This window comes from Cryptomeria japonica, chromosome 10 (assembly GCF_030272615.1).
Source record: "Cryptomeria japonica chromosome 10, Sugi_1.0, whole genome shotgun sequence".
Taxonomy (NCBI): Eukaryota; Viridiplantae; Streptophyta; class Pinopsida; order Cupressales; family Cupressaceae; genus Cryptomeria; species Cryptomeria japonica.
This window is the reverse complement of record NC_081414.1, coordinates 16,516,047-16,533,306: the sequence shown is the minus strand read 5'-3', so window position 1 is coordinate 16,533,306 and position 17,260 is coordinate 16,516,047.

The following is a 17,260-nucleotide window of genomic DNA, read 5'->3' as shown; positions in this document are numbered from 1 at the left end:
AGAACAAAGGATGTAAGTGTTGGCCATTTGGAGGAATTGATTATGTGTTGCATTGATGTTTTGTCATTGATGTCAACACTAGTTGTTTGGATGCTTTACCGACACCCTTCTAGTCCCTATAGGTTGAGTAGTTTCTGGTTGGTTTGGATCCGACATGATCCGGTAGGCTTCGGTATGGTTTGGCTATGGAATTGGTTTATTCAAAATACTCATGTTCATATTCAATCAGTTGGTTTTGGTCTGGTGATCGGATGCTGTCATGTTTGCTTGGAAGCTTGGCTTGTGGTTCTAGCGAGGGTTTCACCGGCAGATCTTTAGATCTTTTGATGAAGATCCTTGATGATATGCATAAATGGTGTTGGTGCAACTTAAGGTGGAGTTTCAGGATGTTGTTGGTGATCATGTTTGAGACTTGGCAGATGGAGATCATTGCTTTAGCGTGTGGACCTATATTGGGTCCCGGTTGGTCTAGGTTATGGACCGGTTTAATGAAGCGTGTGGATTGGACTTCTCGATATGTTTCCGAGATGTCTTATGTGTTGAATATTGTTTGTTTGGTCTAAGGCTGAAATGTTTTGTAATTGTGTAATTGGTTTATTGTCTGGTGACTTGATTGTTTATGGTCGAGGGTTTGTATATATAGATGTAAGATCTCATTGTAAATCATGACAGGTATAAGTGGTTATGGGAAATGGATATGTAATGTGCAAATAATAAAATATCATTCAAGAACAAGATTTGGTTGATCATTGGAGATTGAATTGGGTTTATGTAAGAGGATTTAGTCCTTCGGTATTGAGCTTAACCTGAACTGTACTCAGGCATAGAAGATGTTATCTTTGCAGTTCAATCACTTCTTTGGATTGTAGTATGGATTTCTTTGTAGTCAGTGAGACTCCTTTTATATGAGCAGTGTGCTCTAGGTTGTTGGCCTTCCCACAAGTTTAGGCCCCTCAATTGTAATTCACATACTTACTGCAAAATTATTATCTGACTGTGGGTAGGCTTCTCACCATGGTTTTTCCCTTTACAGGGTTTTCTAGGTACAAATATTGGTGTCATGTGGATGGTATTTATTCTGTGATTATTGTTTATGTTTAATTGGTTTAACTACCATTTAATTTTGGTATTGAAGTTTTAATTTCTTAAGGTTCCAATAATTTGTAACAATTGATTCACCCCCCCCTCTTAGCTGTCTTCTAGTTATTTGAACTGTCTAACAATTGGTATCAGAGCCTTGGTCCTGTCTGCAGAAATCTTAACCGCTTGCGGAAGATCCTATGGTGTCTAACAGTTCAAGTTCATCCAGTTCATCTGGAGCTATCTTTCAGAGAGATATTTCTAGGCTTGATGGAACAAATTACACAATATGGAAGATTCAGATGGAGACTCATCTGAGATGTCTTGGCAAGGATATTTGGGAGATCACACAAAATGGTGTCACACCTCACAATTTGGCATTTGGCAATCCTCCTCCAACAAACTTGGACACAGAGCTTGAGAATGATTTTAGAACAAGAGAAGCCCTCTTGTGTGCACTTTCAGATCAACAAATAATGGGATTAACTGACAAGTCATCTGGAAAGGCTATATGGGATAAGTTGGAGACTCTTAATGAAGGGGACCCTACAGTAAAGATTGCTAAACTTGATGGTTATCGAGTGAGATATGAAAACCTGAAGATGGAAGAAGATGAAAGGATTATTGTCTTAATGGAAAGGGTAAATGAGATTGTTATGGGAATTCAATGGTGTGGTGGAACTGTGAGCGAAGATGAAATTGTTTCTAAAGTTCTAAGTGCCCTACCATCGGCTTATAAGATGAAGGCTACTGCTATTAATGAGTTGAGAACAATGGCTAATACATCTATCATCAGAATACCTTAGTTGGGAAATTATCTTCTTTTGAGCTTGAAGAATTTAGACCTTCTCGAGTTGTGAAGTCTGAACCTTCTTTTCATGCATTTGCATCATCAACCGGTAAGAAAGATTGGAAAGCTTTGTATGCAAAATAATTGGATGATATGAAGAGAGAAGATGAAGAGTTTGAGCAACTTGGAGCACTATTTGCTAGAAGAGTACCTAAAGGACCGGTAGGAAGTAAGTATGAAGGAAAAACACCTTTTAAATGTTTTGCATGTAATAAGATTGGTCATTTTGCATCTAGATGTCCTGAAAGGAATTCAAGAATTTGAAGAAAGAGTTAGAAGATCATTTAAGCCTAACCCTAGATATCAGAACAAGTATAAGTACAATAAAAACAAAGACAAATAATGCTATATAGCGGATGAGGAAGGCATTACTGATTTTGATGATGAACCAACAGAAGATTTTGCTAGTGGTTCTGGCAATGGGAAGGAATGGGTGTTTCTGGCTATTAAGGAAGATGTTTTGGCACTGGAAGAGAATGTACCTAAAAAGAAGGCACTTGGTGCTAAAATTGAAGACAAGGATGAATGGGTAATTGACAATGGTTGTTCACATCATATGATTGGAGATAAAGGGAAGTTTCTATCTATGCAAGAATTTGATGGAGGTCTAGTTAGATTTGGAGATGACAAAGCATGTATGATCAAAGGAAAAGGAACTATATCATTGGATGGTAAGAACAATACTAACAATGTTTATTATGTTGAAGGTTTAAGGCATAATATTTTGAGTGTAGGACAATTGGTGGATAAGGGATTTTAATTGCAGTTCAAGGATGAAAAATGCAAAATCATTATCAGAACTGGTTTGGAGATTGCAACCGGTAGACAGACAAAAGGTAATATATTTCATTTGAATTCCAGTAAGAAGACATGTTTAATTGCACATATTGATGAGAGTTGGATATGGCATAAAAGGTTGTGTCATGTGAATTTTGATTGCATTGTGAAGATCAATTCAACTAAGGCAGTTAGAGATATACCTAAGATTGTGAAGCCCTATAATCTGGTATGTAAAGAATGTCAAATGGGAAAACAAGTCAGAACCTCTTTTAGGAGTATACAAGATAAATATAATGATTTTCTTGATCTTATTCATATTGATTTGTGTGGCCCTGCTAGAGTTAAAAGTTTTCAAGGTGATAGATATTTCATGCTAATCATTGATGATTATTCTAGAATGATGTGGGTTACTTTTCTAAAGGATAAATCTGAGGCATTTGAAAAGTTTAAAATCTTTAAGGCTAAAGTGGAAACTGAGATAGGATTGAAGATTAAATGTTTGAGGTCGGATCATGGAGGAGAATTCACATCCAGTGAGTTTAATAACTTTTGTGAGAAGCATGGTATAAGGAGACAATTTTCTGCTCCCTTGACACCTCAACAGAATGGAGTTGTGGAAAGGAAGAACAAAACTATCTTGGATGTTGCTAGAACAATGATGATGGAAGCTAGTCTACCTCATATCTACTAGAGAGAAGCCATGAGCACAACGGTTTATACATTCAGCAGAGTACATATCAAAGGAGAAACTGGTAAGACGCCTTATGAATTATGGTTTGGCAATACAACTACAGTTATGTATTTCAGAATATTTGGTAGTAAATGTTATATCAGGAGAGATGATATCATTGGAAAATTTGATCCTGGATGTGATGAAGGCATATTTCTTGGTTATTCTAATGAAAGAAAAGCATATAGATATTATAACAAGAGATTGCAAAGAATTGTGGAGAGTGCTAATGTCAAGGTGGATGAGCTAAATAAAGGTCAAATCAGAGTTTATGAGAAGGAACCGATGGTTGAAATGATTATATCTGAATCGGTAGCACCTTTACCAGAACAAAGTGTTGAACCAGTTACTCCCGTAGTAGCAAAAAATTCTATAGTAACTAAAGAACTAGGAAGAGGAACAGAGAGTCATAGGACTCCTAGGTATGTGAGATTGAATCATTCAGAAGATCAGATCATTGGGGATAAGAACAATGGAGTAATGACAAGAAGAAGACTGGAAACTAATGAGGTATGTTTAATATCACAAGTTGAACTGATATCACTAATTGAGGCATGTAAAGATGAATATTGGTTGGAAGCTATGGAAGAAGAATTAGATCAGATTGAGAAAAATAACACATGGACTTTGGTTCCCCGACCTGAAAATAAGAATGTTATTGGAACTAAATGGGTTTTTAGGAATAAATTGAATGAGGATGGTCAAGTTATAAGGAATAAGGCTAGATTGGTTTGTAAAGGATATTCTCAGAAGGAAGGAATTGATTATGGAGAGACTTTTGCACTTGTAACTAGGATTGAAGTTGTGAGATTATTTCTTGCCTATGCTGCCCATAAAAACTACAAGGTTTATCAGATGGATGTTAAGTGTGCATTTTTGAATGGGGATCTTGATGAGGAAGTTTATATTGAGCAACCTGATGGTTTTTCACTATCAGATGATACACATATGGTTTGTAGGTTAAGAAAAACTTTATATGGATTGAAACAAGCACCTAGAGCTTGGTGTGCAAGGTTGGATAAATATATTTTGAAGCTTTGTTTTACTAAGGGTAATGCTGATAGTAATTTATATTATAAGGTCACTGATATGATATACTAATGATTGAAGTATTTGTTGATGACATTATTTTTGCAGGTGAAGATAAGTTATGCATCGAATTTTCTAAGAGTATGGATAATAAATTTGAAATGTCTATGATTGGGGAAATGAAATTTTTCTTAGGTTTACAGATTACTCAGACTGATAAAGGTATTTTCATTTGTCAAACTAAGTATGCTAGGGAATTGTTGAAGAAACTTGGAATGGGAGATTTTAAACCGGTAAGTACTCCTATGATTACAAATGAGAAATTGACAAGAAAAGATGTTTCTGCACTGGTAAATCCTACAAGATACAAATCTATGATTGGAGGTCTGCTTTATTTGAGTCAGACTAGGCCTGACATAATGAATGTTGTTTGTATGGTATCAAGTTTTCAGAGTGATCCTAGAGAAAATCATGAGAGTGCGGTGAAAAGTATTTTTAGATACTTACAAGGTAAATCAGAATATGGTTTGTGGTACCCTAAGGATGATGACTTTAATTTATGTGCATATACAGATGTTGATTAGGTTGGAGATGTTGATGACCGGAAAAGTACTTCCAGTGGAGCTTTCTTTGTTGGAAAGAAGTTGGTTTCATGGATCAACAAGAAACAATCATGCACTTATTTATCTACTACTAAAACTGAGTATGTTGTTGCTTCTACTAACTGTACACAGGTTTTATGGGTGAAGCAAATGTTGAAGGATATCAAAGTGCATTGCACTGGACCGGTAGTTATTCACTGTGATAACTCTACTGCTATAAATATATCAAAGAATTTGGTATTTCATTCTAAGGAAAAGCACATATCTATTAAGTACATTTTTTTGAAAGAAAAGGTGGAAGCAAATAAAGTTAGACTAGTTTATGTGAACACTAAAGAACAGATTGTAGATATTTTCACTAAACCTTTGCCTAAGGAATCATTTGAGTACTTCAGAGATAGATTGGGAGTTTTTTCCCCTCCGGTAGAGACTTGATTGATGCGGCTTGGCATTAGTTTGGTATGCATTATCAGAGATACTTTTCATTCCGGCACTGATGTGGGGATGCTAGTACTCAGGGGGAGTAGTCAGCTTTGTGATTCAATGGTCTATGTTTTTGCTTTGATATTTTTTGTCAGATTTCTGGCATTAATGTCAAAGGGGGAGAGATATTGATGTGAAAAAGAAAAACTTAAAGAGTTGTATACATTAGTGGGAGAGATATATGTGTAATTTAGAACTTTATAGAGATATCATTCATAGGGGGAGTTTGGTCTTTATTTCAGAACTTCATTGCTATATCTTTGAGTTGGATATTGTTGGTTGTCTTCCATTGGGGGAGACTTGTTTGGCATTTCTTGGTTCTTAGATGTCTTTCACATCTAGTGTTGCCATCAATGCCAAAGGGAGAGATTGTTGGCCATTTGGAGGAATTGATTATGTATTGCATTGATGTTTTGTCATTGATGTCAACACTAGCTGTTTGGATGCTTTACCGACACCCTTCTAGTCCCGGTAGGTTGAGTAGTTTCTGGTTGGTTTGGATCCGACATGATCTGGTAGGCTTTGATATGGTTTGGCTATGGAATTGTCTTATTCATAATACTCATGTTCATATTCAGTCAGTTGGTTTTGGTTTGGTGATCGGATGTTGTCCTGTTTCCTTGGAAGCTTGGCTTGTGGTTTCGGCGAGGGTTTCACCAGCAGAGCTTTTGATGAATATCCTTGATGATATGCATAAATGGTGTTGGTGTAGCTTCTGGTGGAGTTTTAGGATGTTGTTGGTGATCATGTTTGAGACTTGGCGGGTGATCATTGCTTTAGTGTGTGGACCTATATTGGGTCCCGATTGGTCTAGGCTATGGACCGGTTTAATGAAGTGTGTGGATTGGACTTCTCGATATGTTTCTAGGATGTCTTATGTGCTGAATATTGTTTGTTTGGTTTAAGGCCGACATGTTTTGTAATTATATAATTGGTTTATTTTCTGGTGGTTGACCTGATTGTTTATGGTCGAGGGTTTGTATATATAGATGTAAGATCTCATTGTAGATCATGATAGGTATAAGTGGTTATGGGAAATGGATATGTAATGTGCGAATAATGAAATATCATTTAGGCACAGGATTTGGTTGATCATTGGAGATCGAATTGGGTTTATGTAAGATGATTTAGTCCTCCGGTATTGAGCTTAACCTGAACTATACTCAAGCATAGAAGATGTTATCTTTGCAGTTCAATCACTTCTTTGGATTGTAGTCTGGATTTCTATGTAGTCAGTGAGACTCCTTTTATATGAGCAATGCGCTCTAGGTTGTTGGCCTTCCTGCAAGTGCAGGCCCCTCAATTGTAATTCACATAGTTACTACAGAAGTATTATCTAACTGTGGGTAGGCTTCTCATCGTGGTTTCTCCCTTTACCTAGTTTTCCATGTATAAATCTTGGTGTCTGTGGGTGGTATTTATTCTGTGTGTAGACGTCTAAAAATGGTCAACGCTTGCGGAGTCATACTTTAACATTTGTGCATTGCCTTATTTTAGGGTTTTTGCGTCGCATTAACATTTCTTCTATATTGTGCACTTGGTCTTTATCATTTGCGAGCATCGAGTCCTTCTTCTGCATTCTTCATTTGTCTCGCTTTCAAATTTGGTCTTGCCGATAATAATCTTCAGTCATGATTTTGGTCGATCTTATCTTCTCACATCAATGTGTGTGCTCATTTGTCATATTTTAACATCGTCAATTCAATTTCATTCTGGACATCGTCAATCCTAATCGATGATAGAATTAGGGTTTGTCCTCTTGTCAATCTTGTCATCTTGCGATCGATTCACCATCGATCCTTGTCAATCTCATCAATTTTGTGATCGATTTGTCATCAATCGTTGTCCTTTTCAATCTTGTCATTGTGCGATCAATTTATCATTGATCCTTGTCCTCTTGTCAATCTTGTCATTTTGCGATCGATTTGTCATCGATTGTTGTCCTTTTCAATCGTGTCAATTTGGATCAATTAGTCATTGTTCCTCATCAATTGGCGCCTATCAATTTGGTCTCTTTATCAATTTTGGTCAATTTGTCAACCAATCTCAATCATTTGTCAGCATTGGTCCTTTGTTAATCAGAATCATGATCAAATCGACCCTACATCAATTATATTTTGTCAAGACCTAATTGTCATCCTTGCATTTCTAATTCATCTTCTAGGGTTTTATGATTTATTCATTTAATCTTGTTTGTCATTTTCCCTCTAGGTTAAATAATTTATTTATTTATCCTAAGTCTTCTTGTCACAATTAAATATCTATTTAATTGGCTAACTAATTCCCCCTCTCTTTGTGAATTAATTAATGAATGAAAAATTATTAATTAATTTACCTAATTTTCATCAATTTCTAATTTCCTAATTTCCAATTCATCTAATTTTCTATTTTCTCCTATTTTTCTATATTTCCCCTAATTTCATGGGAATGACATTTCAATCTTGTCATAATTTGTCAATCAATCAATTTTGCATAGCAATCTTGTCAATTTTGTCATAATTTGTCAATCAATCAATTTTGCATAGAAACCTTGTCAATTTGTCATAATTTGTCAATCAATCAATCTTGCATAGAAAGTGTCAATTTTGTCATAATTTGTCATATTTGTCATTCTGGATTTGAAATTTCCTTTCAAATCTCTTCATGCTAATCTTGTCATCTCTCCAATTTGTGTATAAATTGGATGAATTTCTTCAATTAGAGACGCGATCAATCAATCACGCTTCTAGTATCCTTACGCTGTCATCTCGTCTTGTCAATCTTGCTTTCATGCTATACCTTTGCATTTGTAGGTGAGATCCACAAACAAAGAAATTTGAAGGAGAACGAAGGACAAAGGAGAATTCTGGAGGAGACATTCACGTTTGCGATGGTTTGCATTTGATTTGAATGTCTTGTTTTCATGTCTCTATTGAATGTTTATAGGATTTGTCATTGCAATTTAGTTTTTCGTGATTGAGCTAGTCTAATTTTCTTGGTCAAGGTAGAACTAAAAAAATGATTAGATGTGGGCTTTATCAGACCCATTGATTATGCAGACTGGATTTCAAAATTGGTACTAGTTAGCAAAGTAACTGGGGGCATCAGAATCTGTACGGATTTTAGGGATCTCAATAAAGCATGCCCTAAAGATGACTTTCCACTGCCAAATATAGACATCATAGTTGACATGACTGCTGGATATGAGATGCTATCATTGATGGATGGTTTCTCCGGATATAACCAAATTTGTATCGCTCCTGAAGATCAACATAAGACTGCATTCACATGTGCTTGGGGTACCTACTACTGGAATGTGATGCCTTTTGGTCTTAAAAATGCTAGCGCAGCATATCAAATAGCTATGATGACAATTTTCCATGATTTTATGCATACTTTGATGGAAGACTATGTTGATGACTTATTATGCAAATCTGTCACAAGAGATAGTCATTTAGCCATCCTTGGCCCAATATTTGACCAAATGGAAACCTACAAGCTCAGACTCAACCCAAAGAAGTGTGTCTTTGGTGTAACAGCTGACAAATTATTAGGGTACATTGTTTCTCATAGAGGCATCGAAGTCGACCCTGCCAAGGTTAAAGCAATAATGGATATGCCTCCTCCTTCCAATCTCTGTCAACTAAGAAGTCTGCAAGGAAAGCTATAGTCAATCCGCCATTTTATAGCTCAATTGGCAGACAAATGTCATCCCTTCCAGCATTTATTGCATAAAGGTGTCACTTTTAAATGGACTGAGCAATGTCAATAGGCATTTCAAACTCTCAAGGATTATCTATTGTCGCCACCTATTCTAATGCCTCCTATAGAAGGAAAGCCATTCATATTGTATATCTCTGCAACTAAAATGGCACTGGGAGTTCTCTTGGCCCAACAGGATGAGAAAGGCAAAGAACGGGCTATTTATTATATCAGTTGGACACTAGTGGGCTATGAGTTGAATTATTCAACTATTGAACGGGCATGTTTAGGAGTGGTCTTTGCAACACAGAAGCTTCGACACTATATGTTAAATCATCAGACATTGCTAGTTGCAAAAAATTGATCCCTTGAAATACTTGCTTAGTAGGACAGCTTTGATAGGTCACCTAGCAAAGTGGGTTATGATCCTCAGTGAGTTTGATATTGAGTACATTGAGCGAAAGGCAATAAGAGGACAAATCATAGCGGATCAACTTGCCGAGGCTCCTATTTATGATGATCATCCCATGTTGATAGATTTTCCAGATGAATCAGCCTTTGCTCTCATGTCTTCTAATGAATGGAAATTATATTTTGATGGATCCCATACCAAATTTGGGTCCGGCGCAGGTATATTGTTTGTTACTCCTCAAGGTGATGCTATTCCAAAATCCTATAGAATAACTTTCCATTGTACTAATAACATTGCAGAATATGAAGCTCTGGTCACAGGACTCCGAGTAGCGATCCACTGAAACATCACACATTCATAAGTCTATGGAGATTCCCAGTTAGTCATCCATCAAGTGAATGATGACTACGAAACAAAAGATGAAAAGCTTATTCCTCACAAGCATATGGTGGATTTCTTCAAGACAAAATTTACGGCTATCCATTTTAGTCAAGTTCCACGAATTCAAAACAAGCTGGCAGATGCGATGGCCACTATTGCTTCCATGTTAAATATGCCCCATAATATGGACAGATGTGATTTTTTGGTCGAACAGTTGCTTATCCCTTCTTTTGAAATTCTGACAACAGATGTGATGTGTGTTCTTGTTGGTCCTAATTCCCAGTGGTACAATGACATCTATCAATATTTGAAATCCCAAACCTTACTACCTAACCTTTCCTCTAACCAATGCCGAGCCTTCATCCGCTAGACAGCCAAATATGTTATCATCGCAGACACCCTTTACCGTCATTCCTTTGACCACACCCTCTTGAGGTGTTTGGATTCTGACAAAGCACAAATGGCTTTACGCAAGGTTCACAATGGTATATGTGGGGGCCATTTCAATGGTCTGAGCTTAGCCAAAAAGTTGGTTCGTGCTGGGTATTATTGGCCCAATATGGAAAAAGATGTTCATGATTTTGTCAAGAAGTGCTACAAATGCCAAATCCATGGAAATTACATTCATGCGCCAGCCCAAGAGCTTCATTCTGTCATATCTTCGTGGCCCTTTTCTCAATGGGGATTGGATCTTATTGACAAGATTCACCTGACATCTGCAAATGGACACAAGTTTATCATTACAGCCACCGAGTACTTTACAAAATGGATCGAGGCTATTCCTATGACCTATATCACCGGTGTGCAAATTTCAAAATTCCTACTGAATTATATCATATGCAGATATGGGGTTCCCCTTGCAATAGTCACAGATAATGGCTGTCCATTCAAGAACAAGGATGTCAAGGAACTCTGTGAAAAGTTTCACATCCAACACCGTTTCTCCAGTCCTTACTATCCACAGGGTAATGGTCAAGCTGAAGCATCAAATAAAACCATTATTAAGATGTTGAAAAAGGTTGTCAATGACACTGTTCGAGATTGGCATGTACAGTTGAATCCATCACTATGAGCTTATCGTACTTCTATCCGTACACCTACTGGCGCAACACCTTATTCCTTGGTGTATGGTGTGGAAGCCATTTTACCCTTGGAAGTGGAGATTCCCTCTTTGCATGTTTCCTTGCAACATTTGATTAATGATGAGACACACAAAGTTTCTCGGTTGCATTAGCTTGAGATGTTAGATGAGAAACGTCAGACAACCCTGACACATTTGCAAGCATATCAAAACCGTCTCCGTCGCTCTTATAATAAGAAGGTAAAAGGGCGACACTTTGAAGTGGGAGATTTGGTTTTAAAGGTGAACCCAAAGAATGCACAATCTACTGACATCATCAAAGGCGAGTTTGAACCTAATTGGGTTGGGCCTTTCATAGTTATTGCAGCCTATGGCTCGGGGGCATATCAGCTTGCCACCCCAGAAGGTGAACCTTTATCAGATTCTGTAAATAGCATGCACCTTCGCAAGTACTGGGCATAGTTTTCTATCAACAGTTCTTCAAATATGATCCTGAAAAAAATACAAAAAAATCAAAAAGCTCAAAAAAAAAATAAAAAAAATAAAATAAAAAGTGAAAAGAAAAGAACAAAAAAGTAAAGAAAAATAATTCGCCCTCTAGTGAAAACCTGGCAAATAGGCACTTTGGGCAAGTACCATGGTGAAAAACTAGCAAACAGGCGCCATGTGTAAAAGATTATTGCTCCATCATCTATCATGACCCCTAGCTATACTTTCTCTCCGCAGGTTTATCACGCTTATCCTTGTCCTGACCCAATGTTCTGTTCCAGGCCTGTGATTGGTCAACATCATTGTCTTGCATACTCAGGTTTCTAGTCCTTGTGCATATGTTTCGGTCCAGGTCACTGTATATGTCTTTCAAAATTTCATTAGGTGCGTGCCCCTTGTCATGATCAATTACTGGAGCTTTCAAATTGAAAAATGTCCTGAAATAATCCAAAAAAATTGAAAAATGTCCTGAGAAAAACTCCCTAAAAAGTCAAATAAAGTCCTGAAAAAACCAAAACAAAAAATATCCCCTTTGTGCATAGATAGATCGCTGAGCATACATCCAACGACACTCAATCACACATTGTGCTTTAACTGAAATCATGCATTAATAGATGAACTTTTCAATCAAACCAGACATTCAAACTGATCACAGTTGTCATGTCCATCAATCAACATCCATATCATTTGTCCTTGTCACTACTATCATGGGTCTTATACAGGGTGTGGTATACTCGAAACCAGACTGTGTCCTATCTTAGACGGGGTACCGTGTTCCCTGAAACCAGACAGCATGATCATTCTTATTTTCCACTTTTGACAATGACGATCATAATGTTTGTTTGACTTGGTTGAATTTGTGCGTCTTATCTTTTTACTGATTTATCTTTGGCTTCGATCATGTTCCTATGTTGCTCGAGGATGTCACTGAGTGATTTAGAGTGACCAGGATGGTTCATGGTCCCTTTAGTTTTTTGTTGTGTTTGCTGTTTGTGGAATGTTTGTCACAAATTGGGGCAACTATATCATTGGGTGTCTGTGATAAGTACGTTCGCTCTGTGAACGCCGCACATACCTTGACCCTTGATGTATGCACCCTAGGATGATTCACTCATTCCTTGTGTGCGATGTGTCTATCTTTTGCAAAAAGGGTTGCATTTTAGCTCTGGCCTTCAATGCCATGATGCTCTGCATCCGCTTTGCTACATTAAATAAAGGTTCTCACCTACTTCTGTGCATTGGTGAAAGCAAGTTTTTCTTCATCTCTAACTGTCCTTTGTCTAATTTCTTACTAACATTTCTTCCATTAGTTTGGGCAGTTAGTTCGGTCTAGTGCTCCGATCTCCAAAAACATAAGCTGCATCCTGCATTCATTGATTAGTACATTTGCATTATATCAAGCATTTTATCCATTTCATATTATAAATACATCAAAAAACACATAAAAATATATTCATACATGTTCCACAATGGTACTTAAACAGTGCATAAGACATCCATACATGAAATGTAAACATAAGCCATAACACATTGCATCCCATCATATAGCTGCATATCATATCATATATCAAAAAAGTATTGGAGTACAAAATTGGACTGTTTGTCCTAAGTATGGCCCACAGGCTGACTACATAATGTCACACTACATAATGTCAAATGTCTGTCATAAGGAGCACGTGCCTCTATCACTGGGTGCTCCCTCTATCCTCCTCATCCCTACCATGTCTCAAGGATGATGTCCCTCCTGTCCTAGGACCTGGTTGTGGTGGTCTCCTAGGTCCACTCACCCCCATGCTGCTCATTGACCTCCGAGAATGTGGCCTGCTCTCTGTCCTCGATCGTGCCCAATATGATGCTGCTCTCTGCTATGGTGGAACTGCACTCTCATATAGTGTCCTCCAATGGCGTATCTCCTCTCCGGTCTCTACCAACATCTGTGCCATCTCACATGCACTGGCATCCCTAATCGATCCAATATACTCGGTCACTCTCTGCTTTGCTTGCTGTGCCTGGGCTATCGTTGTATCTCGAGCCACTATAAGTCTTGCTATCTCTACTCTGAACTGATCTTGCTCTATCCTCAAGATAGCATTATGTTTCTCTGATGTGGCAATGTGATCATGCTGACTTGCTATGGTGGCCCTACATATCTCCATCTCCTCTTGCTAGCTGTCTCCTGCCCTATGGGTATATCCTTCAATGACTCATGATCGACTAGATCTGGCTCTTCCCTCTCATCCTCTCCCTCATCCTCACCTTCGTCCTCATCATCCTCCTCTTCCTCATCATCTCCCTCCTCCTCTCCAGTGAGTGGGAAGTCCTCCTGTCTCCTAGGTACCAGAATATCAGGATCTGTCAATGGCACCGACCGTCGTCATGCAAACCATCACTCATACTCATCTATCATCCTGACATCCACAACATCTGATCTCCAATCCCACTATCTCTACTGTAGCTGTGTGAAGTCGACATATGCTATGTGTGGTTGAATCATCCTCCCCCACTGACTCGTCTCTCTGTGAGATCGGGCAAAGTGTACAGTCCCTCTCGGTACATCCTGCCTCTCTCCAAACTGTCGTCTGACTCTCTCTGGCAGGTACATCTCAATCACTCTCTGGTGATTCACTGGTCACCCAATCAAGTATCTCTCCTATCTGCAATATGGTAGCTCCTCACTATCATCTGACCATCCAGGGCAATCAAGATATGGCCTCCATGTGAACTTTCTCAATCTGTCTAGCTCATGTCGCCAATACAATATGTATCCGAACGAACCCTGTCTCAATGTACCCCCATAGCAGTACACATATGGTCGATGTGGTACTACCTGTCTCTCTACAATCGGTCAACATATGGCTATGTGTTCAAATGCCCATACTTGTAACAGTGTGACCCCACAGCTCAAAGTCTGAACCCCCTGATATGCTATCTGATGCAACTAAAAATATAGCATGGCAAGCACACATGGTCCCCATGTGTATACAGCCCCCTTTGTCGCCATCCACTCTAGCACTCTTCCCCATCCAATAGGGAATCCATGTCCTCGTATGTCTCCTGCTAATAGGCATGCTATAACCACGACTATCACCACATATCGCTGATCATACTCTGCTGCCATGGTCTCCCAACCAATCTCCCTCTCTACGATATCCAGATCATCTGCGTCGCACTCAAATATTCTGCACAAAGTGTCTCTCCCTATCACTGGGTCATATACTATCATCTCCCCATGAATTAGAATGCAGAGGATACGCCACACGTCCTCTAGTGTCACCATCGCCTCTCCAGTTGGCAGATGGAATGAGGAAGTCTTTGAATTCCATCGCTCTGCCAATGCGGTAAGCAGTCTTGTGTTTGCCCTAATCTCAGGTATGAATGTGATATAGTATAATCCAAGTCCTGCTAATGTATCTCTGTCTGTGCTTCTGAGTCTATGTTGCAACATGAAGCAGTCAGGTCTGTTCTCCCGCGTAATTAATGGATATTGTCGACTCTGCATCACAATTGGGGCACACTTTGTCAGTTTTAGGGTTTTCTCCTAAGGGCTGCATTTCCTTGTTTCATGCACAAATCAGGGTTTTTCTTATCTATTTTGACCTATCCTACCCTTTCCCCCCTTTTTGGGATCATCCGCGTGCTATTTTTGGTCAAATTAGGGTCCTTAGTGCACAACTGCACCTATGTACCCTGTCCTGCGCCTGTGCAGCATCAAGCTGCACTTGTGTACCCTACACAAGTGTAGAACATCCTCACACAAGCACAGAATGCGCCCACACAGGCGCATAAGTAATTTTTTTCATTCCCTGTGGGCCCCGCAATGTCCCGCAAGCAAGTAAAATTCATGAAATTTGACATATGGGTTTTTGAGATACATACTGCTGCTCTCATGTCATCCGGTCATTTGTAGGTGCGTACACATTCCCCGAGGTGATCTTCCATTGGAATGTTCACCATCTCTATGCAAGGGTCCTTTTCCAGAGCAACAAATCCTCCACTTTGGCTAGTGCAAATGAGCTCTTTTCCTTCTCCTTGTCTCATTTATAGATCTTTGTCAGTGCATAGATGGACATGCACCCTCTCCATCTTATGTTGGTCATGGTCTTTTACACCTTCCATTTCTTGTCATCTGTGCATCCGACCTTCAATTCTTGATCTGTTCGAACCTATCATTTTCTATCATTCTTATTGATCAATTGGCCTCTTTTCTAGACGTTTCCGGCCAATTCCTTGAGGGGGCATGCATATGTCATTGTTATTGTTTGGGGCATTTTCATTATTGTTCTTTGAAACAACACTTAGAATCGCATTGTCTCAAAGAGGGGCAAAATGTAGATGTCTAAAAATGGTCAACGCTTGCGGAGTCATACTTTAACATTTGCGCATTGCCTTATTTTAGGGTTTTTGCATCACATTAACATTTCTTCTATATTGCGCACTTGGTCTTTATCATTTGCGAGCATCGAGTCCTTCTTCTGCATTCTTCATTTGTCTCGCTTTTGAATTTGGTCTTGTCGATAATAATATTCAGTCATGATTTTGGTCGATCTTATCTTGTCGCATCAATGTGCGTGCTCATTTGTCATATTTTGACATTGTCAATTCGATTTCATTCTGGACATCGTCAATCCTAATCGATGATAGAATTAGGGTTTTTTCCTCTTGTCAATCTTGTAATCTTGCGATCGATTCGCCATCAATCCTTGTCAATCTCGTCAATTTTGCGATCGATTTGTCATCAATCGTTGTCCTTTTCAATCTTGTCATTGTGCGATTGATTTGTCATCGATCCTTGTCCTCTTGTCAATCTTATCATTTTGCGATCGATTTGTCATCGATCGTTGTCCTTTTCAATCGTGTCAATTTGGATCAATTAGTCATTGTTCCTCGTCAATTGGCGCCTATCAATTTGGTCTCTTTATCAATTTTGGTCAATTTGTCAACCAATCTCAATCATTTGTAAGCATTGGTCCTTTGTCAGTCAGAATCATGATCAAATCGACCCTACATCAATTATCTTTTGTCAAGACCTAATTGTCATCCTTGCATTTCTAATTCATCTTCTAGGGTTTTATGATTTATTCATTTAATCTTGTTTGTCATTTTCCCTCTAGGTTAAATAATTTATTTATTTATCCTAAGTCTTCTTGTCACAATTAAATATCTATTTAATTGGCTAATTAATTCCCCCTCTTTTTGTGAATTAATTAATGAATGAAAAATTATTAATTAATTTACCTAATTTTCATCAATTTCTAATTTCCTAATTTCCAATTCATCTAATTTTCTATTTTCTCCTATTTTTCTAATATTTCCCCTAATTTCATGGGAATGACATTTCAATCTTGTCATAATTTGTCAATCAATCAATTTTGCATAGCAATCTTGTCAATTTTGTCATAATTTGTCAATCAATCAATTTTGCATAGCAACCTTGTCAATTTGTCAATCAATCAATCTTGCATAGAAAGTGTCAATTTTGTCATAATTTGTCATATTTGTCATTCTTGATTTGAAATTTCCTTTCAAATCTCTTCATTCTAATCTTGTCATCTCTCCAATTTGTCTATAAATTGGATGAATTTCTTCAATCAGAGACCCGATCAATCAATCACGCTTCTAGTATCCTTACGCTGTCATCTCGTCTTGTCAATCTTGCTTTCAT